Here is a 27,784-nt window from a genome sequence, read left to right as displayed (position 1 = left end):
CAGATGGTTATGTATTAGCAAACCATCTGGCGCGTCAGGTTAACCTGAACCTGCATGTTAGCAGATACCGAATACCGATCCAATACCAGTGCATTAAAAATGAATTTAAAAAATACAATAAACAAACTCTGTCCACAGACCGACAGAAATATAAACACCTGGCAAAGTACTCAACTCTACTGTGGTAATTTCCACTACAGTACACATCTCCATGACCATTTTTGAAAAAACATTACCAGCGTCGTGGCTGGTAATAATACCATAGAACCTTCTTTTATTATCTCGTTTGACAGTCAGTCATAACTGAAAAAGAACATAAATAAATAAATTTGTTGAAGTGCAGCCACAACTTAGTAAAGAAATAAGACATTTAACATTTTAAATAGTACAGTAACAGTATAACACAGTAGTGCAAATTGGCAACACTACTGCCACATAGCCATTTTACTAGTTAAAATATTGCCAAATTGAAGACATTTTGCTTAAGTTTGCTCAGACTAAAGTTACAATTGCAGAACAATGATGAGAGTTTAAAATCTCTTTCTCGCTGCGGCATTCAAGAATGCTATGATACCTAATATTTGAGAACAGTTGCAGAAAAGCAACACGTATTATGGGTTGCTGTTTGTTAGCAAACATGAAGTATTGAATGCTGGATCAACTTGAAACTCACTTGCTTACCACTGCAGTACCACACAGTTAACTAAAAGTACCACAAATAATAATAAATTAAGGTCAAAATGTTAATTAAGTTTCCAATTCCCAGAAAGCAGATTTTTCTCGCTGTGCTGGCATCAAAGTTATCTTTAAATGTATAAGAAAATAGTCAGTGGTAGGGGTCAGCAACCTTAGGCATAGCTCAACCAATGGCACACTAGCAATAAGTGTGCAAGAGAGTTTTTTGGAAATGTTCCAATCTGCCTGCCAAATTACCTCTTTCACAGCCATTGGCAGCAGCACAGCTTGTTTTATATGGTAATTTGATTGACTTTTTCCCCATCCACATTCTCTGAAGACCCAACCTACTCTGATTGGCTAGTCCTCATTGCTTTCTTCACAGAAAGTCACGAAGAAAAAGATGATAGCAGGCTTAATGCTGATATGGAAAACTGATTAACAAGAACATTTTAAAATGCACTTCATATTAAAAAGATTGCCAACCCCTGGCCAGGGGTTATTTGCCAGAATGAACAAATATGTAAACCACCACAATGGCTTTAAAGCTCACTATAAGGGGCATATATACATTGTAGTGTTTATTTGTATGCACATACTGTCAACCTATAAGTTTGTGTATGCAGTGTGTGTACTGTGTGCACTGATGTGTGAGGTCAGTGCGATTGCATGAGCTGCAGCTTTAGTGCAGTTTGTAAAGGTGAAGGAAAGGCAGCGGGGGTCCTGTTGTCACCATGGTTAACTTAAGTGTTTTGGTATTTGGGAGGAGGTTGATGTGCTGAAAAGTCAAACTCATTGTAGGGCAGCTTTAATATGTGGCAGATCCATCACCTTCATCTCTCCACTTCCCTCCATCTCTCACTCTCTCTCACTGACAAATAGACAAAGGTGTTTTTCACAGTTATTTGCTGTCCGTCTCTAGAGTAAAGAATTAGGTTGTTCAGTTTCGATTGGCTTGCGCACAATAGAAAAAGTCTTTTTATTGATAGCCTGTTGGAAATATTTCAAGGTCCTAGCTGGCTTCTTTGAACATATCTGACAGAATCTTTTGAATTGTGTTTCTCTTCTTGTTGGCGCATTTTTCTGGGGACTACTTGCACTTCTCAGGCGTTGTTTGTCACAGCTCTTCCTGGAACATAGACGCTCTCCCTCTACAGTTTCTGTTTTCATGTGTACAGCTATTCTTTACTTGCCACTGATTTCGCACCTGTCTACATGCAGCTCCTACGACGACGTCAGCATGTCCTTGAGGGACGTGAAATGCAACACTGTTGCATGTTTTCCTCCGCCATTCTTTTGTTCTTTAACATTCTCTTTTTTTCTTGCTCTCTCTGCCAGATTTCTGTTTTAGTCTCTTTTTCTCTTTTTTCTTTTTTCTCAAATGTTCACGTTTTACTAAAGGTAACGTGCTAATTTCCATTCTTTTTGGAGCACCATTTCATTTCACAGCTTTATTATTAACACAGAGAGCTAGGATAAAGCAGAAGTCACCCGAAATGTATTGGGAATTCAAATAAAAGATGAAATCACTAAAGAATTCAGGACATCTGCTGATCTAATACATCACATATCACAATTATAGCTTGCCAGTTATCGGTTGTTGCTACAATGTGCTCCAAGAAAGACAAAATAACATGGCAACAACAAGAGAGCTTGTAGAAGGTGTGACTCACTTGACATTTAAAGCTTCTCATCACCCAGTGAAACACATGTATTTGACTGTATCTGCTCTCCTGGCTGTAATATCATGTTACTGTGAGTAGGTGCTGTATGGATTAATGCTACACTCCGACAGGGCGGTAGAGTGATGTCATCCAGTGGCTTTCCATTGGATGGTTACACCTCTGATGTGCCTGTTTGGCCCTGGAGTTAATTACCTGATACTCAATCTTAAAATGATTGTAACCTGAGATCTTAAAGGTGCATCACAGCAGCATGACATCAAAGGCCATGTAGTCATTGCGAGAGGAGAGGGTTTCAACCCTTTCCAAACCTTTATTGACCAAACAACGTATGTGATTTTTTTTTTTTTTTGCTTTAACTGGCACACATTTTATAATAATTTTTCTCTTATATGCATTTATTTAAGCAAAAACACAACCAGAAAGAGACTTTAATGGATGCCAGCCAGGCCCGGATAGGCTAATCGGGATCACCGGGAGAATTCCCAGTGGGCCGGTGTGGTTTTTTTTTGGTCACGAGGGCCGTTCATTCTACATTCATGCGGCCCACTCGCAGAGTCTTGTTATTACTACGTAATTATGTTTTGACTACTCCGAGGGGCGGCGCCTTGCTAAAAAAACAAACGTGAAGACGATGACACGGGTAAGCTAAGCTATACAAGCAGTGCAAGATGCTAGCGGTCGTGCAAAACATAAACAATGTTGCCAACAAACCAGCGTTGATGTTTATGAATCCAACTTTTTCTTGTAGCTCCTTAGCAGCAGCCACTAGTCACAGTGACAATGAAGAGCCAAGCACCAGTCATGAGCTCATAACTCCAGAGTGGGCAGGTAGGCTCATTGAGTGAATATTATAAGAATTAACACTATTGAAGAGTGTGGTGTAGACCTGCTCTATATAATAAAATGCCCTGAGATAATCAATGATACCAGATGATTCAGCACTACATTAATGAAACTGACTTGACTTGATCAGAAAGCTTTGTAAAAAAAGGGGAAATTTGTGCTGAGAACTGACAATTTATAAACTGTGATTTAATATCAGAAGCAGATCCAGTAATGTGCATAAGGGATAGCTGCTGTCAGTGTGGAAGGCACATCTACTGTAAGCTGTTGTACCATTGTGTGAATAAGCAAACATGATCAGATTAGTTACAATATAACCAAATGTTACTAGTGACCCATTATGCCTTTTATCCTCGAGAGTAGCATAGTCAATATACAAAGCTCACGAAAGGGAATAGGATGAAAGTAATATTTAATATTATACAAAGAAAAAAATAGAGGATGGTGTCATTAGAAAGTACAGTACATTTTATTTGATTCTTTATATCTATTTTTATTTATTGTTTTATTTCATTTTAGGGTTTGGATGTCTGTGAACATGTATTTGCACAGAAAATAGATTTCGATATTTCGGAAATAGTGATATTTTACAAAAATACACTGAAGTGCAAGGCTGTGGAAAACAGTGCACTATTGCAGACTTATATACTAAGGTTATAATTATATTATTTTAAAATAGTCAGTCGTGAAGTAAAGTGGGCCCGGTCTAAGGCATGGAACTCCAGGGCTGAAAATGAGTCCCACTCTGACCCTGATGCCACTGTTGCATGGAAAAACGAGACATGGAGAAAATTTAATATACTTAAGCTTTGATCAAATGCATGTGCTCAGACACACACACACACAGTATAGCGGCTTCTCAAGGCCGTTTGTTGCCGCATGGCAGAGGTTGATGTGGCTGATCTTCCTAATGCACCCTCCTCTGCAGAGGTCATAAATTAGTCTGAAATACGGAGCGGGCCGTCGCTGCCAACCTCATCTGCAAAGTGAGTGAAGTGAAGCAGAAAGAGACAGGCTGAGATGCAGCGTCAGGCTGTTCTCAATACAGAAGTCGGCATGCTTATCGAACTCAGAAAGGAGATATTACATTCTGTCATGTCAGTCTTCGTTCTCCTCCACAGCTCCAACTGCATCCAGCTCCAACTGTAGATAATATTGACTGATTGACCTTGTTTTATATACCCTGCATTAATTAGAATTTCTATGAGTAATAAAATGTATTGGATTTCCATTATTATGGAGAGAGAAAGATGAGGAGCTCTTTTTGTCTGAGTGGATTTTCTTGGCTTTGCGCTGCTTAAAGCGTGAGCGGCTCTTTAAAAGTGGAGAGAATAAAAGATACGACATGAAGCAGACAATGCTTTTTCTAATTTTCGATTGTAATTTCATTTCCCTAACCTTTTTGGAACATTATGGAAATTAAAAATCCCACATTCCAGAAGCAAAAAAGCAACCTTTTTATCTACGTCTTTCTATTATGTTCCCAAATGGCCTCTTTGTTTGGTTTGATTGGAAGGTAATTGTGCACTGATTGATATAAACTCAACAATAGTTGCTTTTTTATTGCACTTCTAGTCTAAGATGTCTGTTCACATCATTTTTATAACCAATAACTATGATAATTATCAGGTACTAAACTTAATTGATTCTACATCTGCCCACTGCCAACAAACACAACTGTTATAAAACCAATTTAAATACGCTGTTTCAGGTCAGGCTCTACCATGTGAATGATTTGTGAAAATTTACCAAAAGCTTGCACATAGAAATGAAGATTTGTCTTTATATGAGCAATTCAGTGAGTTTTAGCAGTATCAACTCAGCATCCAGCGGTCTAAACTGTTACCGATTAAACACCACTCTCAAAAGAAAAGAGACTATCTTGGCTGGGGAAACATTTATTTCCTGGAGAAACAAAATTGATTAGCTTCCCTTTTATGTGCCTACATAACAATTCATTTAAATGATGCATAGGAATCAAAAATGTGTCTGCTTGGTTTGCTGCATCGCTGCTGCAAAGATGTTGGCTTTAAGGGAACCACCTCCTCTTATACGTTTTTTCACTCATTCTCCTGTTCCAAAAGTAGAAAAATGCATTTGTCTGAGAACTATTGTTCTGAAACTGTTTATATAATCTTAAAGGACAATTCCGGCGCAAAACGAACCTAGGGGTTAATAACGGATGTGTACCCACTCTGTCGTTCTCTGGTTCATGTTTTCATGCTAATCGAATGTGTTTGTAGCTTGAACGAAGCTAGCGCGGACCGCTGGTTAGCTTACAACGCTAGTATTCGGGGCACAGGGACAGTAAAAACAAATCGCTATTTATACCACTAAAAAGGCTCAAAATATCACCAAACTTCAACAGTAGCATAGTGAGGGTCCCTACATGTTAACCGAAGCATTGAGAACTTTGTAAGTGTACCGACAGTTTATTGAACGAAGAGCTCCGGGAGCTCCGTGAAAGGGCTACGAGAGAGAGAGAGCGAGCTATGCCGCAACAGAGCCTCGTACTTCGGGAAACCAGTCATGACTTACAGCTGGCGATGCCAACTAAAATCAAAAGCAATTTGCACAATATATCTGAAATAATCGCACCGATGTAAAACATAACTTGTCTAGTTTACCTACTCAGTGGATAACTGTCCATCTCGTCCCTCCGGTCTGGGTCGCCTTCTCCAATTTATTTTCGGGACATGGAAAAAAGTTTCCTGTTCGGTGGCCATAGCTTCACAATGTCCACAGGTACACCACCAGTTTCCCAAAGTATGAGGCTCTGTTGCGGCATAGCTCTCTCTCTCGTAACCCTTTCACGGAGCTCCCGGAGCTCTTTGTTCAATAAACTGTCGGTACACTTACAAAGTTCTCAATGCTTTGGTTAACATGTAGGGACCCTCACTATGCTATCGTTGAAGTTTGGTGATATTTTGAGCCTTTTTAGTGGTATAAATAGCGATTTGTTTTTACTTTCCCTGTGCCCCGAATACTAGCGTTGTAAGCTAACCAGCGGTCCGCGCTAGCTTCGTTCAAGCTACAAACACAGTCAATTAGCATGAAAACATGTCCCAGAGAACGACAGAGTGGGTACACATCCGTTATTAACCCCTAGGTTCATTTTGTGCCGGAATTGTCCTTTTAATACTGCATCTATAGAATTTTATAAATATCAAACCGTTTTTTGTTTATAGAACATAAAGTGATTTGGAACATAAAGTAATTTGTAATACAATGTATTTTTCTTTAACTTTTGAATTCAATGTGCGTGTGTGGTAACACTTGCATACCATACTTAAGTAAAGTTTTGAAGCCACGACTTTTACTTGTAGTGGAGTATTATTTTACAGTGTGGTGTTGCTACCTTTACTTCAAGCTTTAGTGCGGAACTTTTCGATATTAATGAACCTCCATTACATTCAAGCCATTGACAAATGACTTGCTACAAAGCTAATTAAGACTATTAGCTCCACACAACTCTCTCTGTATTTCTCAGTATGGCTACGTTCAGAAGATTGTGTCGTCCGGCGACTTTCGCATGCAGATACTTGAGTGAAGATAATTACCTCGTCCATGTTTTTTTAATCCTCCATGTCCTCCTTGGCTACTAGCAAATTGTGTGAGGGAGGGGTGGGGGCTGTGCACGATCACTGAATACTTGTATCATGTGGACGCGCCGACAGTTTTGTTGTCATTACTTACAATTCCTCATGGGGGCAATAGAAACTATGCACTATAGCTTTAAGTAAAAGATCTGAATACTTCTTCCACCACTGTGATGATATTTGCTGGATAAGTAGGTACACACACACACACACACACACACACACACACACACAGCAGAGTTCCTCTTCCTGTCTCACTTAAGTGGCAGCAACCATTTAACATTTACAGTGTTTAATCAGTCCAAGATGAAGGAAGTCAGTTACAAGAAGTATAATGAGCCTCTTCCTGACTCATTACAGTGATCAAGGTGCACATCAACAGGTAAGGCTAATCAACCTCACGACCCTCAGCAGACATCAGCTCTGTGTGGTCTCCTAATAATTCTCAGCAGTGAATTATTTTGAATTGTATCTACAACCGCCAAATGTTATGAATGGAACAGAAAAGTGATGATGAGATATGTAACTTTCTGCTTCTGGGGATACATTTGTTAAAGCAATAATCAGACTTTAAAATGTGGACCAAGGATAACTAACCTAATATTGTTACAGCAATAAGCTAACAGGACGGGCACGTGAGCCTTGTTAATCAGCCGCATCACATCCTCTCATTAATTAACAGTGTCTTGTGAGATCTATCCTTTTGAAAAGCTTGTTTCAGCAGTCTTTCCCATCATGCATCTGAATGCTCCCCGCATACTGTCTGCTGCAGACACACTTAAGATAATGAATAGCTGGAGGAGGCTGGCGTTCTTTACTGCAGCCCAGTAAAAGGCCACCCTGTCTGGATCCACCAGACACAAAAACAAAAAAAAATTTCCGGTAACATCTGGTTGAACTGTGCAAATCAGCACGCTGAATCTCTTTTGATTTTCAATGAAATTCAGACGGTTGTTTTAAAGATGTACTTATGTCATCTTTTATGTTGCTATGAATGATTTGAAAGGGCCAGCTGAGAGGAGATGAAAAAAGAAAATCTCTTCATTCACATTATTTACCTCTTTTCTATAGTCCCAATCACTTTGTTTAAAATAACTTCCAGGTAGAAAATCCCTGCGTCCTTTTACATACAATTTAACGGCGCTGAGCAAACGGAGACGAGGAACATCTTTCATCTCATTCATCTAAAATGCATGTTTGATGCTTATTGCATGTTATGCATATTTCAACACTTTCACTAATATTAGGTTGGAGACTTCAAGCTTTAGTGTATAACTTTTTGATATTAATGAACGTCCGTTACATTCAAGCCATTGCCAAATGAGTTGCTACAAAGCTAATTAAGACTATCAGCTCCACACAACTCTCTCTGTATTTCTCAGTATGACTTTCGCACGCAGAAACTCGAGTGAAGATAATTACCTCTTCGGAAGAGTCCATGTCCATTTGTCCTCCTTGGTTACTAGCAACTGCGTGGAGGAGGGGTGGGCAATGACGGAAGGTTTGTATCATGTGGATGCGCCGACAGTTTTGTTGTCATTACTTAGAATTCCTCATTGGGGAGACAGAAACTACACACTATAGCTTTAATTTACCTTTTGGGCCAGAGGCTAAAGAAAATGGCACTACCCAAATTTTCAGTCAGTCCGACCGGCGGTGAGATGTTGCTGTTCGTAACTGTTAGATCTGATTTGCTGCTGTCTCCTGTGAGGAATGCGTTTTTGCAGTTATTAATTGTGATGTTAATAAGCGAATGGTCGTTTCTCACAGCCCATTGTAGGGCATAGTCGAAAGGGTGGCTGCCGGTCGCCGCTATGCTGGGGATGCATGGCGGGGGCAGCCACCGAGTCGGAGCTCTCCTCATCCCGCTCAGACAGCCGGGGGGTGAAGAGTGACTGTGTGGCAACGCACACTCTAAGTGGGTGCCCACTCCTGCTGTTGACACAGTGAGGGTGTGACCGGGCTCCGCCTGTGTGTGGGGCGGCGAGCCTGTCTCTGCTTGTGTGGGGAACGAGTGTCTTGGTGTCCGCGCGATGCTCAGCACGAGCAAAGGCGGTTTGATTGAGAGGAAACTGCTCTTTAGATGAAGGAGAGTGGCCCTTAAAAGGGCCGTTGTTTTTCAGACTCTCAGCAGGGGTGAGATATACGTTCCCCGTGTCCCATCATTGCCACTGACGCTGCTGTTTGTTTGGCAGTTCAGTGGGTGGGTTGGACCAGGTGGGTGCAACCCGCATGGTCTTTCGACTGCATGGAGCCTGCAGGTTTGACAGCAGGAGGCTGCTGCTGCGGAGGGGAGGAGTGCGGAACGGAGAAGCGTGGGCCAGGGCTTGAGAAGGCGCAGCTACAGCGAAGGCTGCAGAGCGCTTTCTCCTTGTGTGGCCGTCATGGTGTTGGTGTTGGTGTTGTGGCTGAGGCGCCGCTCTCCAGGAGGCAAGTTTCCGCAACCTCTCAGCTTCCTCGGCCGCTTGGTGCATGTGGGTTGTGGCGGTCTGAAGGCGCGGTCCAAATAGCCCATTGGGGGCTACGGGACCGTCCAATAGCTCACCCCTGACCTCAGCGGGTAGCTGAGACATGTGCAGCCAGATGTTCTACTATGTTATGATCTGCCACGCCATGGTCCTGGACAGCACAACCGTGGAAGCTGTTGTGAGGGTCAGGACGGCGGTCATGGCTTTGCCGATCTCGGTCGCCATCCCCTGGGGGAGCGCTCCGGGCTTAGTGGCCATGGCAGAGACAGCAGATGCTAGCAGAGCAATGTTGTTCTGTGCTGTGATTACTTGGGCTGCATACTGGTGCGAGTGATAGGTGACCTGGACAAAGACCTGGTCCCGGAGGGACGGCGGTGTGGGCTTCCAGTGGCCGAAAGAAGTGGCCTTCGGGAGCAGGATAGAAGCTAGGCTCTGCTCCAGAGGCGGGGCCGATGGGAAGCCTGTTTCTGTGTCGCCTTGGACCCTGGTGAACGGCTGGTAGCGGGACACCGGCGCCTTCAGTTTCCCGGAGTGAGCGAACTGTAACTGTGGATGTAAGAGAGTCCCATGCAGGGCACAAGGCGCGAAAGAAATCTTCACGACTGCGCATGCACAAGGGATAAACCTAATAGCAACAGCTCTTAGAGGGCAAAGCCTATACGAAATAGAACTGAAATAGGTAAAGGGCAACCTGAGAGAGGCTGGGGGTTTGGGAGGACCTTTAGAAGAAGGTGATGAAGCCATTGGCTTTTAATTGTCGTCATATATTCATCTGCCAAGATGTTGTTGGCAGCTTCTTTGAAACCTATTTCATCATTCACTAATGAATTCATCTCAAATGAGCCAAATTGTGGGTATTGGCACTTTTAATTACCCTTTTTCTGAGCCACACGAAAAAAATTGTTGCTAAATGTTGCTGGGTAAAAAATGTGCGGAACTTACAGTATCTTTTGGCATTTTTAGTTTCTTGTTTGATCATGAGTTCTTACAGACTCATGTTACATAGTGATGAATGAAACTCATTAAACTGTTTAAGCTCTGTTCAATTATTTATTAAATCATAAGCATCATAGAACAGTACAATTTAGGCATAAGTGTAATTCATCACTTCATACAATTACATTAAAGTATAAATTATTAAATATATAATTTAACCAGGCAGATTTTTATTTCAGCACTTGAGGTACATGTTGTGTATATAAATCAAGTTGTTTCCTAAAATAACACCCTGGCACAGCAGTGGCTCCATATTGCATGACTCCTGTGGGTGACTGATGGTGAATCATTCATGGAAAGTAAGACTGACTAACCGTCTTTAATCATATTAGATATGCATAACAAACCACTTTTATCAATATTGTAGACTTTACCGAGATTGTAGACTTCAGGTTAAGAGACTAGACACTAAAATGTACGAATAACAATTACATCATACTGTAAATAAACCTGCACAAATGGCTTAAATTTTTCTAATTTGAGTGACAGAATCGGCTGCATACTCCCAGTAAATAAACTGTTTTATTCACATTTCTATATACATCTGGAGTAGATGAGCCTCTCAGACTGTTGACACTATCACAGCGACTACCCCAGACTGCTTTTTATGCAAGGCAAGGCCGTGCTCGGGGAGTGGAGACGGGAGGATTCTGAGGGATTTGAAACGCTGTTTGATTCATCACCATTTGTTATTGAAGCAGAGGGGATTATACTGCTGGGCTTGCATTTTTTTCATCACTGTTTTTAGCATTATAGAGTGTGGATGTCTAGCAAGCTGAATTAGGCCAAAAGGGCAAAGTACTGTAAAATGCAAAAGACTATTTTAAAGTCGCCAATTAACTTCTAATTATTTACATAATTATTATATTTTAATAATAAGAACTCCGTGGATAGTTAGGGTTCCCAGGCTTGGTCAGGGTATCTGGGACTATACTATATAGGCTGTGCACATGGCTAAATATGTCTTGTGCTAGCATGAACCCACTGTACAAATGTGTATACAGTACAAATCCATACTCTTCAACAGGGGGTCCGGGGCCGCCAAATTATGTAAAAGATTATTTTTTTTGAATGTTTGATGTCTGAAATATACATATAAATGCAAAATTTTAATAGCAAAGATAAATTGGCCTATTTGTGAAAAGAAACTTATTGACGCATAGGCACTAGTAAGGAAGACTGTGTTATTTATGTGATCTCAATGAAATTGAAAATGAAGTTCATTTTGCTTTGTATTGTCCATAATATCATGATTTAGGATTGCAATTATTTGTGTGTATGTGTATGTTGTATGTGGACTTTGGACCGGAAGCTGTTGAATTAATTACTGTTATATTGGTGTCATGTAATGCCGTGTGAGATGGGCCACTAAGTGGCATGCCACTTAGTGGTGGTGATGGCGCAGTGGATATGACACATGCCTTTGGTATGGGAGACCTGGGTTCAATTCACACTGCGATACATCAACCAATGTTTCCCTGAGCAAGACACTTAACCCATAGTTGCTCTAGCGGTGTGCGACCTATGACATATGTAGCAATTGTAAGTCACTTTGGATAAAAGCGTCAGCTAAATGTAATGTAAAAATAAATCATAGGTAACTATGGTAGCCATACAGTTAAGTCACTGTGCCTTCCAGATGTATGTTTAACATTAAAACATGATGCATAAATAATATCTATTTTTATTTAAACCATTCTCCACCTAGTCCTGGGTCTTCCCCGAGGCCTCCTCCCAGCTGGACGTGCCTGGAACACCTCCCTAGGGAGGCGCCCAGGGGGCATCCTTACCAGATGCCCAAACCACCTCAACTGGCTCCTTTCGACGCGAAGGAGCAGCGGCTCTACTCCGAGCTCCTCACGGATGACTGAGCTTCTCATCCTATCTCTAAGGGAGACACCAGCCACCCTCCTGAGGAAACCCATTTCGGCCGCTTGTACCCTGGATCTCGTTCTTTCGGTCATGACCCAACCTTCATGACCATAGGTGAGGGTAGGAACGAAAACTGACCGGTAGATCGAGAGCTTTGCCTTCTGGCTCAGCTCTCTTTTCGTCACAACGGTGCGATAAATTGAATGTAATACCGCACCCGCTGCGCCGATTCTCCGACCAATCTCCCGCTCCATTGTTCCCTCACTCGCGAACAAGACTCCAAGGTACTTGAACTCCTTCACTTGGGGTAAGGACTCATTCCCTACCTGGAGAAGGCACTCCATCGGTTTCCTGCTGAGAACCATGGCCTCCGATTTAGAGGTGCTGATCCTCATCCCAGCCGCTTCACACTCGGCTGCGAACCGATCCAGTGAGTGCTGAAGGTCACAGGCCGATGATGCCATCAGGACCACATCATCTGCAAAAAGCAGCGATGAGATCCCCAGCCCACCGAACTGCAATCCCTCTCCACCCCGACTACGCCTCGATATCCTGTCCATAAATACTACAAACAGGATTGGTGACAAAGCGCAGCCCTGGCGGAGGCCAACTCTCACCTGAAACGAGTCCGACTTACTGCCGAGAACCCGGACACAGCTCTCGCTTTGGTTGTACAGAGATTGGATCTCTAACCTGGCCTGGGAACGCCTTGGGATCCCCCAGTCGGAGCTGGTTAATGTGGCTCGGGAAAGGGAAGTTTGGGGTCCCCTGCTGGAGCTGCTACCCCCGCGACCCGAGACCGGATAAGCGGACGAAGATGGATGGATTTAAACCATTCTTCCCAGTTTAATATACAACGTAATTGTACTGAGCGGAGGTTTAATAAGAGATCATAGCAATAAATAGCACATAAGCTGAGAATTAAGCATACAGAGGGGGTGATCCAAAATAATTACACAGATCACAAGCTTTTTAGGAGAGGACGTGTTCAGCACTCATTTGAACAGTGTTTCTTATGAGATGAGATCAAAACTATTAATACTGTTAGGAAATTAGGTTATTGCGGTATCAGAAAGGGATATTCAGCAATGTATACAGTACACGTCATTACACAGACAAATCGAAAAATAAGAAGCTATATAGTCAATGATATCTCACACAAGACTCTACGTAATACAGATAATTAGCTGTGAAAGTGGGCGTGGTGAAAACATAGGGGGTGGGCCAACCCATGACTAATGAAAAAGGAAGTCTCTGCTGAGTTCAATGATACCTCACACAAGACTCTACCTTAAATGGGTCACCAGTTATGAAAGGGGGCGTGGCTTAAGCATAGGGGGCGGGCCAAACCATCACCAATGAAGAAGTCAACTAATTTGACGAAATGTTTTGCTTTTAATAACTTTTCATTGTTAAGGTCTTGAGATGGTACACACTAAATTTGAAGTCCATCGGATGAATTCTGTAGGAGTTTGTTAAAGGATAGCACCTTGACTTTTAGGCCTACTTCCTGTTGCCACTAGGGGGCGCTTTTAGCCAATATCGGCCTGTAGATGTCCTCAAGGTTGGACTCTTATGAATTCTGAAAAGTTTTGAGCCAATTGGACAATGTACACTCAAGTTACACCCATTTCCTGTTTCGATGGCGAAACGCACAAAATGGCCGCCCTGCCACGGCCATGCCCTTGCAAGGGTGGTTTTTCCGCTCACAGGCGCTAGGGGGGAGCGAGATGACCACCATTCAACCCAAAAAAAGTCATATAACCATTCCAATGACTCCAAAGCTGTTCAGTTAAGGTAAATTAAGCTAAAAAAAAAACTGCATAGTTCCCCTTTTAAGATGGCACAGACCAAATTTGAAGTTGATTGGATGAAATCTCTAGGAGTTCGTTAAAGTACGACATGTGGAAATGGCCAAAATCGCACTAATTTCGAACTTTCAATTCAAAATGTTGCGTTAAGATATGTATGAAGGTAAATATGGTGCAAAAAGGGAGAGCTTGTAGAATACAATGTGAGAACTTGCAGAACAAAAAATCTGAACTTGTATGTTAAAATTTGCACTTGTAAAAATTTAATTTGCACTTGTAAAAATAAAATTTGCACTTGTAAAAAATATTCACACACATGTGATCTGAATTTGAAGTCATACAAAGAAAAAAAACGAGAGCTTGTAAAAAAAAATCTGAACTTGTAAATTGAAATTTGCACTTGTAGAAAATGTTCACACACCTGTATTCTGAATGTGAAGTTACAGAAAAAATATTCACAAATGTGTAGATTGATATTTACATGAACACAATGACAGCTGCAAACGTATAATGCAACATTTACTCGTATACTTTTTTTTTTACTCTGGTTCATTTTCCATCACAACCACAACTCAGTGATTACAACCTCTCGAATCTGTCACTGCTACTTCACATATGTGCTCTCTCGCATCACAAAGTGGCCAATCTGCGCACCTCGACTTTCACAACACTCTTGACGATACATTTGGTGCAAAACTAATTTGTACCTGTGGACTTAGGCTGTGGAGCTCTGAGCTAACAGAATGGGAAAAGCAGGGTTTCTATCGCCAGATGAGGGACAACTCTGTCCGGCTTATTTATGTAGCATGGAAACTTGGTGGAATAGCATGCTAGCGTTAGCTAACTATCAGCCAGCCCACTTCTAAATAAATACCTTTTAATTGTCTAAACATTTTTAACAGTCAAACTAAAACACTGGCGGTGAGCTCCACGGCCTGCAGCCGCAGACGGACCGTCATCAGTGGGGATCGACCAGCGTAGTAACACTGCTTTTGCCAGAAAGCTTCGCTGCCGACCTCGACCTGCAGTCGGAGCTCCAGCGGGACACGGAGAGCCCCACATCCGGTAGCAGCGGCCCATCCCCCGGCCATGACCAGAGCTTGCTTTGCTGATGTTGTGCATCCCTGCTAAGAATTGCACCCGCTTGGGCAGAAACAATAATTTCTGCAGAATTCATTGCTGCCGAAAATTGCATCTAGGTAGCAAGGAAATGCTACTATAGAGTATGATAAAACATTGATGTCTCTAAACCTTCTAAAATCCTAATCATTATTGATGAACATGACAAAGAGATTTACTATTGCCTAGTTTTTAAACAGTACTTTGCCTTATAAAATCATCATTTTCCCTAGTGGATGCAATTCTCGGCAGGGATGCGAAACTTGGCACCTGTTACCCACTGATGACGGTCCGTCTGCGGCTGCAGGCCGTGGAGCTCACCGCCAGTGTTTTAGTTTGACTGTTAAAAATGTTTAGACAATTAAAAGGTATTTATTTAGAAGCGGGCTGGCTGATAGTTAGCTAACGCTAGCATGCTATTCCACCAAGTTTCCATGCTACATAAATAAGCCAGACAGAGTTGTCCCTCATCTGGCGATAGAAACCCTGCTTTTCCCGTTCTGTTAGCTCAGAGCTCCACAGCCTAAGTCCACAGGTACAAATTAGTTTTGCACCAAATGTATCGTTAAGAGTGTTGTGAAAGTCGAGGTGCGCAGATTGGCCACTTTGTGATGCGAGAGAGCACATATGTGAAGTTGCAGTGACAGATTCGAGAGGTTGTAATCACTGAGTTGTGGTTGTGATGGAAAATGAACCAGAGTAAAAAAAAGTAAATGTTGCATTATACGTTTGCAGCTGTCATTGTGTTCATGTAAATATCAATCTACACATTTGTGAATATTTTTTCTGTAACTTCACATTCAGAATACAGGTGTGTGAACATTTTCTACAAGTGCAAATTTCAACTTACAAGTTCAGATTTTTTTTTACAAGCTCTCGTTTTTTTTCTTTGTATGACTTCAAATTCAGATCACATGTGTGTGAATATTTTTTACAAGTGCAAATTTTATTTTTACAAGTGCAAATTAAATTTTTACAAGTGCAAATTTTAACATACAAGTTCAGATTTTTTGTTCTGCAAGTTCTCACATTGTATTCTACAAGCTCTCCCTTTTTGCACCATATTTACCTTCATAGATATGGCTCCAATGAGCTTTTTTGTACGTCTTAACATGCTTGCCCTTGCCATCATGCAGGCCTGATGCGTGTGCAAAGTTTGGTGAGTTTATGAGTATGAGGTCCCCAAAAAGGCGATTCATTGCGCGGGAACAAAAGAAGGAATAATAATTCCTTCAGTTTAAATAGGGCCTTCGCCGCTGTCGGCGCTCGGGCCCTAATAATATCTAAATATTGAAGGTAAGGCTAAAAAGTGTCTGGAATGGAATTACATTTTTAGAATTCAAATAAACATTTGTATCAGAATAATTTAATGGAAGCAAGGCACACATACCTTAAACTGTCTTTTATTCTAAAAATGAATTATTTCCACCAATGATTCTACAAGAAAAGAGTTATATATTGCCTGTGCTTTCACAATAAAAGCATTTGGCATAGGTCTTCAAAAACCACATATCGGCTGCAAAATACAACTTTAAAAGCAACAAAGCTCAGATATTATAAATGTATTTAAGTTGAAGTTTACTAAGTACCTCCGGGTGTCTTTAGCAGCCTTATGTACCGCCAGTATCACAGATGTGTCCCCATTGACTTATTTTAGTCCATGTATACAGGTCAGACCATGACACACAGCAGAGCTGAGAGCGCTGTAGACACTTCCATCTTCACACCGCAAACACACACACACACACACACACACACACACACACACACACACACACACACACACACACACACAGATTGAACTTGCGAGCAAATACAAATGAGCAGGCATGTACTCGCACAAAAACACACATATGCAGCCTCACGCTTACATATACAAACACATATACAGGGTCATTTCTCGCTCTGGCGCGCTTCCATTTGCTGAAACACACACACACATGCTGAGCGAGGAGGCCAGATGGAATCGCAGCGTGGGCTGTTGGCCTTTCACACTCTGGAGACTTGATTTCTCACTGTTTCTTCTCCTTCACCTGCCCTTTTTCCTCTCCTTCCTCATCCCACTTACCCCCATTCTTCTGCACTCTCTCATCTTTGTCTTTCTTTCTATCTGACCTTTTTTATTTGTTCTCCGATTGGCTTTCCATTTTGCAAACAATACATGACAAAGGTCGATTGTGTTGAGCAGATTGTTTAAGTCACAATGAGGCAGGATTTTTCTGAAGACACAAGGTATAGTGGAAGGTCAGAGTTATCACATAGTGGTGCTGGAGGTGGAAAAAACATCACCCATCATAATCCTGAACTATAACCAGGAAGCGCACTTTTAGTCTGGCTGCAGTCTTCCTTAATCAAATCAGAGGCAAAAGAAAAGAGGGAGAAATGCTTAGTCCTCCAACCCTTTGGGTAGTCTGTGCCGTAAATATTGATTACAGGTTAAAGGCAATTAGAATAATGGAGCAAAAACCTTGCAGCCTCTGCCAAACCCTTCTTGGCTTTGGTGCACAGTTTATAGAATAAAGATGGTGAATAAAGCTTGCAAGCAGGCCGGGTTCTGATTTAAAGAGCTTGAGTGTCTTACCGAAATAAGCCCTTAATACGTCTTACAGAGAATAATGCACATTATGCACCACAGATCAACATCCTGAGCAAAGGGAAACCGCTTGCCAATGCCAGAGAGCCAAACTTAAAGGGATACTTCACAGATTTAGCATTAAGCTTTGCATCCGTAGAAACCCGGTAGTATTTTCGAATGAGCGTGCTTCCCTCCCTCATGTCCCCCTGAGAGGAGAGATCTCTGTATTGTGGGTCTAGAAAAAAGCCTCTGATGACGCAAAAATCATCGTTTTCCGTCATCGGAGGCATTTTTGCCCAGAGGCAATGGACTACAGCCAATAGTATGAGCTACTTCCGCATGTTTTCAACCCGCCCATAGGGGGTTGGACTGTCGTCTTTACTCAAAGATTGCCGAAGCAAAACGAGTGTCAGCCATCTTGAAGGTGCGCTAAACTGGCTCCGTCTTTTCAGAAGAAAACTTACAACAATTATGTGCATTCAAACTACCGCACATGTGTACCACTGGGATACATTGGTACAGATCGGAGAATATGCAGGAAACTTTATTACAGACGGAATACTCAACGCACTACGCGAGCTTCGCCTGCTACGGAGACCAAGCTTCTCTGTCTGATGTTCCCCGACAGCCCAGTCATATGAACTAAACACTAATGCTGGCCCCACACTAGAGGATAATTGGGCAATCGTGGGGTGTTAGTGATTGAATGCTGGTCTGAACAGATTATCTGCCCAAATGATCCTCTAGCGTGACGGGCTACAGACATCACTCATTCACTACTCCCTACTCACTATATGCAGAGGTAAATGTAAATGACTATATAATGAGCTCACTGAGTACGTTTACATGCACACCACTATTATTCAGAATATGACAATATTCCGAATTTGATTCAGGTCATGTAAACAGCATGTTCTGGTTGGATATTCCGGATAAGGCGTTTTTTCCGAATATAGCATTCTCCGATTAAGACGTGGGATATTCCGGTATAATTCGGGTTTTAGAAGCATTCTTTGGACATGTATACAGTGCATTCGTAGCCTAGAAATCTAGACGCACCCTAGCGGCAGCAAATGTATTTGCAGCCAGGGGGTCTAGCAACTCTCTGTTGGCTTGCGAGCTTGAAAAAACTAATTCTGGTCGGGCCAATCACATCGTGTATAGAGTCGGTGGGCGGGCTTAACATAAGGATGGCAGAGTTGCGACGGTTGCTGCTGCTCGCGAACATTAGGTATTTCGAATCAGCTTTGGCCGCGACTCTGGAAGACTTGGAGTTAAGCTTTTCTTTGAGAAAAGAACAAAGAACGGCAATGAAGTCATTCTTAAAAAAGGAAGATGTGTTCAGAGTTTTGCCAACCGGATACGGCAAAAGTTTAATCTATCAACTAGCGTTGCTCTGGTTGGTTGTAGCGCTATCCTATTGCGTGCAGTGGGAATTTGAAAGACAACCGTTTATCCCGCCCCTCGGATTGAGTTCTGCCAATGGTGAGTAGAGCTTAGATCGGCCCAAAAAATCAAGCCCGAACCTGCCCGAGCACGTTGCATCCGAGACCAGCCCGGCCCTACACATTAACTGTAATTATGAGCCCGAGCCCGATTTAAACCCGACAATTCTTTAATACGTGGGCCGCTGACGTTCTCAACTACAATTCAGAGTTGTTTGAACTACAGAAATCTGTTTACAATAATACAACAAGGACGAAGCATGTAAACTGCGCTGTTTGTTTAGAATGGAACGGATTGCAAGTGGATCCGAATGAAGAAACGTAAACAAAAAGAAACAATGATGAACAACATATTGTTGTCACTGCCCACGACTTGTTTAAACTGCTTCCATACCTCCGACTTTCCTCCACACTTGCTCAAAGTTAATTCTCCTGTTTTTCTTTTTTTCTTTACATCTTCAAGCTCCCGGTGTGATGCGTGCGAGAGGAGGAGACTCCGTGCATGACACGTGCTGCATTTGGATAAAAAAAAAAAAATTGCTTGATCAAGGGTCCGGCCCGGGCCCGGCCTGGCCCGAGGATGTGGCGGAAAATAACGGCTCTAATAATCTAAACTCTAATGGTGAGTTTCCAGACTCAACATCTTGATGTGGGTCTGGCTTGTCAGGTTAGCGCATTCGGACTATGTGTATCAATCAGGGTTTTTACTGCAGTTTACGCCCAGTTTACGGCCTCTTGCCTGTTTACGCCTTACGGTCAGCTCAGTGCATGGCTATGGTTTCTGTACACAAACCAGCCAGCCAACAGTTTGCAAGACTGCAGACCCGATAAGAAGGAGAAACACAGCTACTTTTAAACATTATCAAAGACTTGGATATCAACAGGTTTTTGGATATGCGCACACATCGCTACGCCGACCTTTTCAAGAAGCTAGTTAAAGGAATGAAAGATGGACGCTGTGTTCGCACGGTCCAACAAGTCCTCCACCGCTGAAAAAATTGTATTTTGCTCGGCTACATGTAAACGGTAATAATAGTGGAACATTCACTTTAATTAGCCATGTAAACAGCTTTGTCGGATAAGGGCAAAAACCGGAATACTATGTGTATGTAAACCTAGTCAATGGGCAACATGAAAAAAGACTTTTGGACACTACTCGGGTCATTTTCTCAGCGTCATTATTTACGTCATTGCTGTCGCACAGTTAAAACTTGTCAGATAAAGGTCGGCTGGTGGACCGCTAGTAATAAACACCCACACACATTTTTGTGATAAATACATATATTGAGAGTATTTTCCCAAATTGATAAATACAAAGTACATTGTACATCGTTTGTGTTGTGACGTGCTGCTCTGCTCATATTTAACATATTATTCTCCTTTTCCTGCTGAAGAAACAGAATAAGTACATAACTGAGGCGTGCTGCTCTCGCAAGACGTCGCCAACTTGTAAGTTAAAAAATAATGCTAGGCCTTAACATTTATATTTCAAATAGAACAAAACACAGCAAAGATGTTCAAGGACCAGAGAGCTCTCAATCTCACATTATTTTGGCACACACAAATATACATGAAAGATACAATACAAAATGGGACTAGGGCCGTAACAGTATATACATAATTTCTGAATTCTCTAGTCAACTCGTTCTTTTGCATTTTAACTCGTATGTTGCTTATTGACCACAATTATATGTATGAAGTAAACAAGCCTGCCAGTGTGTGTGTCTGTGCAGTTTGCTGAGAGACTTGGCCTTTGTAGAGCTAAGTCTCAGAGAGGAGAGCAGATGTAGTACCGTCGCTTGTGAAGTAGTTTCGCATTGCCAGACCTTCCTCCACAGCGCTGGAATATAGACTACTATACAGTATATTTATAAATATTCTGAAAATAGCATCCATTTAAAGGGATTCTTGGCCAATTTTAAAGGGGTGATAGAATGCAAAACCGAGTTTACCTTGTCATAGTTGAATTACAACAGTTCGGTGGGTAAAATAGGCATACATAGAACCTCAAAGTCCCATTGACACCTGTTTCCTATGCAAATCTCACAATTTGAAACTGCAGCTGAAAATAGGCGAATCTCAACAAAGCTCATAGTTGACGTCAAATCGGTGGCTGTACCTTATTTGGCTCTAGTCTGTACCTTAGTCACGCCCCAAAATGTACATACAAACCACTGGTCTGAGGCCAATTGGTCTTCTGAATCTAGGTCGCGCAGACCCCGCTGTGAGCTGGCCGGAGCTCCGCCAGGGCAGCAGCAGTTGGTAGTCTAGTTAACCCAGAAACGGTGACTTTGCGCTAGGTATGGAGTGCTGTGGGCTGCCGGCCGTGGAGCTCTGTCAGGGCAGCGGCATTTGGTAGTCCAGTAACCCAGAAGTCTGACCAAATTTGCAATTAGCCATCAATTGTCGTAAAACGGCACATATTTGAGCTCTACATAGTTGATTTCTCGCATAAAAAAAGTCTCAGAAGTGAATTTAGTAATGAAATAGCAGACGAACAATGTATAAAATTTCTGTGCAGTGTGTGTGACGTGGTGTGCACGGAGGGGAGGGTGTGTGTGTGTGTGTGTGTGTGTGTGTGTGTGTGTGTGTGTGTGTGTGTGTGTGTGTGCGCTTCAACCAACCAATCAGTGCGCAGCTCATTCATCATATTCATGAGCATACCATATTTGGGAGAAAAGCGCTTGTTTCATCCAGGGCTTATTCACAGGGTTGCATTAGGGCCCATAGAACAGCACCCGGGCCATTTTCAGCCCAATCAATGTTACATACCCTATTAGGAGACCTTAAGGACCAGTGTGAAATACCCTACATAATCATTCTATCACCCCTTTAAACCAGCTCTGTTTCATGGCAGTGTGTGTGTGCCGATGAATGGCTTTCCTCCGTGGCACCAGCTATCAGTTTGTTTTTTTTCTTACGCGGAGTGAAACTTATTGTGCAAAGGAATTCAAATTATAGCCATTGTATGTGGTTATTATATCACGGTTATAAACCATCAGTTTTACAACACTACATAACCTGTGAGGCCTCTTGATGCCAGGCTGCAGATAGCAGACACCCCAGGGTCCGGATTCAAAGCAAAACATGGGGATCTCTCTCTCTCTCTCTCTGTCTCTGTCTCTGTCTCTCTGTCTCTCTCTGTCTCTCTGTCTCTCTCTCTCTGTCTCTCTCTCTCTCTCTCTCTCTGTCTCTCTGTCTGTCTGTCTGTCTGTTTCTCTGTCTGTCTTTCTTTTTGTCCCGACACAGGCTCTGTGTCAAAATGTCGTATAAATATTTAAAGTCTGATCAGGGGACAGTCAGGCAGCCAGAGATTCAGGGAGGGTCCAAACTCCCATTTCTAGCTCTCAATGCAATCCATGTTCTGGTCAGACACATTCCCACAGATCCGAGTGTGATCGACTCCAACACACACACACACACACAACACAGTCAGTCACTTTCTTTATCAATACAACCATTCAACAGCAGCACAGTGGGAGTGCTCTGTGGAATATGCTTTAAAACCTACATGGACTGAAAAAAGTCTACACTAGATAAAGCTTAGCTCTATACTGAAAAGTTTTTTTCCTTTTCAAATAAAAACTTCTCCCGAAACTGCACCTATTCCTTGGCCTTGCAACTGGCTCAGAGACTCCCAAACTCTTGATTTTCTGGTCGCAGCAACCTTAGGGAGCAAATTACCAACTCTACTTGTAAGTAACTAACACACATCCACCTCCAGTAAGAATTGCCCCACTGTGAGTTACTGTAATGTTATTTTTTCCAGCTGAGACCAAATAAAGTGTACTATATGATGAGTTTCTACATCCATAACGATCCTACAGCCAAACTCAGCTCTGGTTTTACAAATAAATCAGTCACTTGTCCATTCAGTCCCACCGAAGGCAGGAATGGAAACTGGGTGACGGTTTAACCTTAAATAAACACGGGGACCCCAGTGGCCCCTCCAGTTTCTCCCATAACCACCATCCTACCCTGTGAGGAGGGTTTTAAGGATGGACGGACACATGGCTACTCTCAAACTGACAAGGGAGTATGTGCAAGTGCAGGCATGTGGGGGGCGTGCATATTTGCTAACAGCAAATACACGTGTCCTTCATGTGATTGATATACCTGTGTTTGTGTGTGCATGAGAGGGGGATGCTGTTTCACTGCCTTTGGGAGTGCAGGGAGATAAGAGAGTTCTAGTGTGAGCTCTCACATGCAGCAGGTATGGATGATAGGCACACCATTACCTCCACACCATAAGTTGTTTATTTATCCAACTAATCCTGTTATTCAAAAAATCTTTGTGTGCTACCTCTATGCTAAACATTGTTCTCATGATCCATTCATTAAAAAAGCTACGAAAAGTTAAGCACTGTAATTCGTAAGCATTCCACGTTTTTTTTTGCTGTATTCACTACATTGACGGCCGCTGTTTAAGAACGCAGCTGGCCACGAAGGTCGTGGATGGGTGGGCGTTAACTTACAGGACTTTCAAGCCAGAGATCGGAGTTTGCTTCCCGGGGAAAACTAAAGCCTTTCACCCAGGAAATGTGTGTTCCTTAGGACTTTTTTAATCCAAACCACAATCTTTTTTTCTAATCTTAACTAGTCGTTTTGGTGCCTAATCTTAACTTTCGGCGCAGTGAAACGCTCATATTTTGTGGACTGAATTTAACCGCAATGTCCACCAAAACGACCAGCAGCGCACGGTGCTTTGTACCTGGCTCAGAGTCACCTATTTTTGGGTAACTGAACCACCAACTACCGCTGATACAACGGAGGTCTGTAGCCGGCGTCACCAAGCTCTGTAGTGGCTTAAACAACTAGTAACTGCTGCTCGGCGTCATGGAGCTCGTAGCAAGCCGGTGGCCCTTGACCACCTGGTGTCATGTGACCAGCCGAAAAATACTGCAAAATTTGGTATCGATCCGATACCAAGTAAATACAGGGCCAGTATTGCCGATACCGATTTACTTTTTAATAATTAAGGTGGATTCATCATCAAATTGCTAAATCTGAATGAATTCTCATGACCTTTTAAGTGGGATTATTAATAAGTTAAAACCCAGGACAGAATTTTCATATGATTGTATACACATTTTTTGTGTTACCACTGTATCTTACAGCCTTTTTACAAATTATTCAGCTTGCCATTGTTTAATTTTTTGCCTGAAAATATAGCTGCACAGCACTCCTCTTCCTCTCTGCCATTCTTCTGCTATGTCTCTGTCCTGTGTGTGTGTGTGTGTGTGTGTGTGTGTGTGTGTGTGTGCGCGCTGCTTGCTTGCTTGTTTGCCTGGTGCTGCTGAGTCACGTGACGGTACAACATCCAATCACAAGAGGGGGAAGGAGGAGCAAAGTGTAATTTCGTAGGATATCATACATTTTGGTGTGCATACATTTTCGTACGATATCATGCGGACCTGTTCATGAGAATGCGTTGCTTAGGGAGATGTCTGCCTGCCTCTTAATGGAGAAAATGCTTTGCATTCTTAAATGTAAAAGGGAGGCCTTTGACTCCATCTGGGAACCTTTCATTCATTTTATGGAAAATGAAGATACATCTGAAGCATTACAAGAGGCTGAGGAAAGGGGCAATGTTTGAGTGATGAATGGCTGGCTATGAACAGGGAGAAAAAGACAATTCTTTATTTCCTTTTTTTTTCCTTTATGTACATTTATTTATTTACTTGTTTTCTGCAGTGTACTTTCTGTTACAAGTACTACATTGTATATATTTAACTTTAAGTAATGTCTTGTCAGTTTTTTGTAACATGTTTGTTTTTGTTTTTGTCTTTGACATGTTTTTAAGGATGGATTGACACACAGTACGGCTAATCTCAAACTGACATGGCAGTATGTGCAAGTGCAGGCATGTGGGGGGTGTGCATATTTGCTAACAGTAAATACATGTGTCCTTCATGTGATTGAAATAGCTGTTTGTGTGTGCATGAGAGGGGGATGTTATACTACTTTTATGAAAGGTAATGTTTCATGTTTCTATCAGTGGTCCCAATAGGGGTGCGTCATCATTTAATGACACACATTCAGCAGAATAGTTGACATGTTGCTGTCTTGCAGAGTTAGATGAGGATAGTATAATATTTGCTAAATATGGAGCTAAAGCCAGCAGTAAGTAGATAGATAGATAGATAGATAGATAGATAGATAGATATTGTCCCATGAGGAAGATTTGTTTTCAGTTTGTTTCATGCACATGACAATATACACAGACAAATACATCAACAGATAACATAAAGACAGGTATAGAGAGACATAGAAACGACCACATTTACGACAACGACACCGGGTCTATACAAAGTCAGCAAGATGATGACTTTAGCTTAGCATACAGACTGGAAACAGGATGACTGTCTAAAGGTTAAAAAAAAAAAAAAGTGTTGTATCTTGTTTTTTAAATTCAAACTGAAATGGAAAACGGAGTCTAAGCTAAGCTAATCACCTGCTCTATCTTGATATTTACTGTACAGACACATTCCTGCATACAATCCTCCTCTGTGCACAGAGTGGAGGCCCAAGCTCTGGGCTAATAGAATTTTGCCAGAAATCAATGAAACAGAATGTAGTTATGAAATATTTAGGTTTAGTCCCTGCCAGCACTCATTCACAGCAGCCTGATGATAAAGGAGGCAGACTGGTGGTCCCATGAAAACTAGACCACAATCTAAGAAGGAAACCAACAAGAGTCAAGCTCTGTTCAGGCTGTACACAGGCGTAGTGGTGCTTTGCCTTGTAATTGTTGTCAAGACATTTCACTCACAACCACAAATGTCAACCTCATGGGCGTGCTAGAGGAAAAGTCAGGGGATCACCATAGTTAGTAGGATTAATCCTCTGTGGACCATGAATGTCTTTACCAATTTCCTGCCAATCCATTAAATAGTTGTTGAGATATTTCAGCCTGGACCAAAGTGGTGGACCGACCAATCAACATGGCCATCTCTTAGGCAATATGGCCAGCATGGCTAAAAAAACATAATGATTCATCTTCTAGTGAAGATATATATCTACAGCTAATTTCACAAGAATGTAGCCTTTATTGTTGTGATATGTTGCACTGTGTCTGACTGACACACTGACAGATCAGATCAGAAGTGACACAAACTTCATGTACGCTGTTCATAGCACCAGCCTTTTCAAAGTAGGGGTGGTGTCATTTGACTTTACATCTAAATGAAAACGGTACAAATGGATCATCTTATAGCTCCTCCCAGATCCTTGAACTGATCTCTAAACCTCTGAGTTCACTCACTTTGATCCGTGATCCTCTTCTATCCTCCCTCTCTCTCTCTTTCTCTCTCTCTCTCTCTCTCCAAAAGCCCCAGAGGAGTTTGTGAATCAGAAACACATCAGGCAGCTCAAACAGGGACCCTTCAATACGGAGACCATGAACGGGCTGAAAGGTGAGATTCTGGGAATACGCAAGTAGAGGGGAGAAGTGTGTGCGTGCGTCTGAAAAAGAATATTCTGTACTGTAAATATGCTTGGTGTGTGTTGTGTTTGCACAGGACAAAAGGTTGAGTGATATAAGATATGACCAGGGTGTGTGGAGAACGAGAGACTTGGCAAACCCACCCAAAATTGCTTCCAGCTTTAAAAGAAAAGAGGAAATACCATTCTGGGAGAGAGATCCTCTGCGTCGGTGTTAAACATCATTGCCGTTGTTCATGTCTTTCAGAGTTTAAGCTGAAACACCTGCTCAGAGAGGCCCTTGCAAGCTGAAAAGCCAGTTTTTCTGTGTTCATTATTAAAGTGTGTCTTTAATACAAAAAGATTTGGATTGGAGAGAGTTGTTACATTATGGCCTCGGTTAACCTGCTGGGGCCATTAGCATTTAGTTCAGCTCGGCTCAGGAAGGCTGAAATGTTCCACTGACTAAAGCACACTGGCAGTTTAAGGAGAAAATCACAAGGATCTGCTTGTGTTGAAGATGTGCTGCTGACAGAATCTTGAACATTTAACTTTGTTTTCAAGGCTACTCTAACAACATTTGTTCTGTTTTTACAACTCAAGGTGCAACAAGCTTCCATAAATCACAACTGCTGAGCCAGTTCCTAACTGCTACTGCACGAAAAGGCTTTAAAATCCAACCTCGGCTGGTTAAGTGGATCTAATAGACTGCATTAATATGCAATGCCCTGTTTTAAATTAATGCATTTGTTGAAAATAATATGAAAATAAATAAATGCCAACAGATATGGAATAAAGACTACATCTTGAATGGATTTATTCATAACTTCCTGGCACACTTTTAGGATACTCACACATACTGTATATGCACTACTGTCCTATGTGCAATATTAAATATAGGTGGAAATTGGAAGATAATATTTAGTGACTACATCAACTTTTATATAGAACTTTAGGCCTTGGGTCTAGCATGCAAACTTCATGTTATGAAGTTTGCATTTTACTAGGAAAGTGGAAGCTAGTTGGCCTTTATTTCTAACATTAGTGCTGATTTCCAATAGACAGTTTTGGTTTGTTAATTCAACGCCTGCTGAGTCATCGGCATCTACTCAGTGCTGCTTTAGTCCTGCATTGTAGAAAAGAGTGGGTCAAGAGGTGATGGTGGCAAATGACCAGACTGTCAAAACTCACAGCAATTGGTAGTCCTGTAACCTCAAACGTACATACCATGTCACAAAGTAACTAAGGAATGCTAAAATCACAGATAAGACAAG

The 27,784-nt window shown here is 42.0% G+C and overlaps 1 long non-coding RNA gene across 1 annotated transcript in view; it reads left to right on the top strand.

Moving 5' to 3' along the window:
• Positions 1-27,283, top strand: part of LOC116046307 — a 61,552-nt gene extending 34,269 nt beyond the window's left edge. Inside the window, exons 2-3 of the long non-coding RNA XR_004104104.2 lie at positions 26,420-26,503; positions 27,114-27,283. This is a non-coding gene — a long non-coding RNA (uncharacterized LOC116046307). The remainder of the gene's footprint in view (positions 1-26,419; positions 26,504-27,113) is intronic.
• Positions 27,284-27,784: the final 501 nt, after the last annotated feature.

Source organism: Sander lucioperca, chromosome 1 (genome assembly GCF_008315115.2).
Source record: "Sander lucioperca isolate FBNREF2018 chromosome 1, SLUC_FBN_1.2, whole genome shotgun sequence".
NCBI classification, from domain to species: Eukaryota; Metazoa; Chordata; class Actinopteri; order Perciformes; family Percidae; genus Sander; species Sander lucioperca.
This window is presented reverse-complemented; position numbering and strand designations above follow the sequence as displayed.